Raw genomic sequence first — 3506 nt, forward strand, 5'->3', positions numbered from 1 at the left:
GGCCCACCGTGACCTTGGGGCCGCTGTTCCCCGACAACCAGCCTTCAAGAAGCAAATCCAAGTCACAGAGGACATTAAACCTTAATGTGCAACTGTTCAGATAGTATTCTAACTTTAGGGCTGCCTAGTTTTACCACATCCTAATCCTAACATGAACAACACCCTTAAAAACAAGAACCAAAAAAACTTCTGGGCCTGTCTGTTGGTTATGTTGTTGGTGCTTAGCTTGAAAAAGCTTTCTACCCAGACTGTTTGAACAAACTGTAATTCTCTCATTTTTTTTTACATTATATGGAAAGACTTACTCTAAGAACATAAAAATGTAAGTAGTGCTATCCTGGGTCAGACCAATGGTCCATTTAGCCCATTATGCTGTTTCCAAAACTAGCAGAATGGATGCTATAGAGAGAGTGCATTGAACTGGATATCTCTACAGTGATCTATCCCCTATTCAGTATACTCCCTGACATCCATCATTATTGGTTTAGAAGTACCAAAGGAAACATTTCCAACCATTCTGTTTAATAACCATAATCATCCACGAATTTATTCAATCCTTTTTTGAACATGGCTATGCTATCTGCCTCTACCACCTCCTGTGCCAATGAATTTTATAAGCTTAGTCCTTTTTTCCATAATGCGTTTCTCACTGGTTTTTTAAATTGTCACCTACTGATCTCTTTGGGTACCCCCTAGTCTTAGTACAGGCAACCCCTGCTTAGCGCTCTTAATTGGTTCCTGAAAAACTGAGCGTTAAGTGAAACTAAGCGTTAAGCAAAACCAACTTTCACTTTTACTTTTCACTTTCTAAAGCCATCAAAATAACCAGAATCAGGGCTGCCTGGATTAGTGTCTGTTTCAGTGCCCACTGTATGATGCCAGTGAGCGTTATAAAAAAAACTTGCTGAGCGCTAAGTGGAATTGGGTATCAATTTAAAATGAGCACTATAGCAAAATAGCCATAAGTGAAACTGTATTAAATGGGGGTTGCCTATATTCTGAAACTTGGTATTCTGAAACAATTCCCTATTCATTTGGGCCACACTCTTCTTGATTTTATAGACTTCTATCATATCCCTCCTCAGCTTCCTCCTCTCAAAACTGAAGAGTCCATGCCATTTTAGTCTCTCCTGGTGTGGTAACTGCTCCATGCCCTTGATCATTTTGGTTGCCCTTCTCTGCACCTTTTCTAATTCTACTATATCCCTTTTGAGATGTGGGGATCAGAACTACATACAGTATATAGAAGATGTGGGCACACCGGGAATTTGTATAGTGGCATGACGGTGTCTCCCTTTTTAATGATGCCCAACATTTTTTAGTTTTATCTGCACATTGAGCGGATCTTTTTAGAAAACTATCAGCAATGATTCTAAGGTCTCTTTCCTGAAGCATAACAGCTGGTTCAGAACCCAGCACGGTGTGTGTACATTTGGGGTTATTTTTCACTGGGTGCATTACCTTGAGCTTGTTGACATTGAAAGTCATCTGCCATTTTTTTGCTCACTCATTTAGCTTGGTGAGATCTTTCTGCAGTTCATCTCCATCAGCTTGGAACTCAACTACTCCAAATAATTCCATGGTGCACAACCATTTACAGATCATTGATGAAAATGTTAAACAAAACAGAGTCCAGCAAAGATCTCTGTGAGCCTCCACTTTTGACCTTCCTCTATCCTAAAAAGTGACCATTTAGCTCTACCTTTTGCTTCCTTTCTTTTAACCAGCTCTCATTCAACAAAAAAACCCCTTCCCTCCAGTCAGATGGCAATGCAGTTTTTTAAAAGCCTTTGGTGATGGACTTTGTTGCATGCTTTTTGAAAGTCCAAATATATTATATCAACTGGATCCCCCTTGCTCATATGCTTGTTAACACCTTCAAAGAACTCTAGCAGATTTGTGAGGCAGGATTTCCCTTTACAAGTTATGTTGGCTCTTCCCCAGAAGATCATACTTGTGTCCATGTGACTGCAGATTCTATTCTTTATTATAGAGTCTACCAACTTTCCAGGGATGGAAGTGAGATTCACTGGTCTGTAGTTCTCAGGGTCACCTCTGGAGTCCTTTTTGAGGATGGATGTTATGTTGGCAACCCGTAAGTCTTCTGCTGTTTATAATGATAGGTTCCATACTATTTCCAGCAGTTTTCTAATTTTACCTTTGAACTCCTTCAGAACTCTTGGGTGAATGCCATCTGGTCTTAGTGACTTAGTATTTAATTTATTGATTTGTTCTAAAATTTCCTTTGTTATCATTTCAAGGTGGTCCAACCCTTCAGACCCATCTGCTAGAAAATATTAATCTGTCATTGGAATTTGCCCAGTATATTTTGCAGAAAACACTGATTCAAATAATTCATTTAGCTTCTCTGCTATGGCCCTATCATCCTTGAGTGAACCTTTTACACCTTCGTCATCTAATGGTGCTTCTTGCTTGTGATACATTTTTAAAAAAAATTATTGTTAATTTTAGTATCTTTTGATAGATTCACCTTAAATTATTTTCTGATCTGCCTTATTTTGCTTTCACACTTGACCTGTCAGAATTTTTGAGCTTTCCTATTTGCCTCTTTTAGGCACAACTTCCCTTTCTGAAGAATTCCCTTTTGCCTAAAATGGCCTCCTTAGCTCTGCTATTAGACCATGCAAGGGTTTTACTGGTCCACTTGGTACCCCTTCTGATTTGTGGTATACACAGTTCTCTAATGTGGTATTTTTTAAACAGCTTCAAACAGTCTGCAGGATTTATATTGCTGGGGCCAGCACAGAGAGGATTTTGATATTGCTGGCCCCAGCCTCTAGCTCCCCCTGGCTTCAGAGGAGCTGGGCAGGGTCACTTTGCCTCAACTGGCACAACTTGTCCCATACCAAAGTATGCTGGCACTTGGAACAAAGTAGTGCTGGCACACAGGCATGTGTGCTGAGGCAAAAATCCCTGGCACAAATTTGTGCTGCTCCTATTTGAGTGGCTGCAAGTACACATGCCTTCATGTGTGGATGCACCATTATGGGTTTTTTTTAACCCTTCTCCAGAAGTATGCCCTTCCTTTCTCCTAGACTTCATTTCTTGATTTTAGTTGCACTTGCCTGTAATTTTTAGAGGGGTAACTTTGTTACTTTCCAAATTTTTAATTTTGTAATTTTACAGCTAAACCCTCTTTGAAAAAGTTATGCTTCTTTCAGGAGAGGACAGGATTACACCCATCATACAAATTATATCTACTCATAGAGTAGGTTCAAGAGGTATCTGCTGATGAGCCACTCTGTAATACGAACGGTAGCATAATCACATTCAGCATTCTAGCCAGAGACAGTAAGCCAAAAATGTGTACCACAGCAATTTTTCTTGCTTTAGGGGGCAACCAACACGGGTTCATTAGCGGCAGGTCCTGTCAGACCAACCTCGTGGCCTTCTGCGACCAGATCACCAAATCCTTAGATGCAGGGGTAGCAGTGGACATAGTCTTCCTGGATTTTCGGAAGGTCTTCGACACTGTCTCTCACCCC

The 3506-nt window shown here is 40.4% G+C and overlaps 1 protein-coding gene across 2 annotated transcripts in view; it reads right to left on the reverse strand.

Moving 5' to 3' along the window:
* AKAP6 (A-kinase anchoring protein 6) overlaps window positions 1–3506 on the reverse strand; it is a 403624-nt gene that overhangs the window by 322282 nt on the left and 77836 nt on the right. The gene's annotated exons all lie outside the window — the stretch shown is intronic.

The sequence above is a fragment of the Gavialis gangeticus genome, unplaced genomic scaffold, assembly GCF_001723915.1.
Source record: "Gavialis gangeticus isolate Ggan-Ray unplaced genomic scaffold, GavGan_comp1, whole genome shotgun sequence".
Classification (NCBI taxonomy): Eukaryota; Metazoa; Chordata; order Crocodylia; family Gavialidae; genus Gavialis; species Gavialis gangeticus.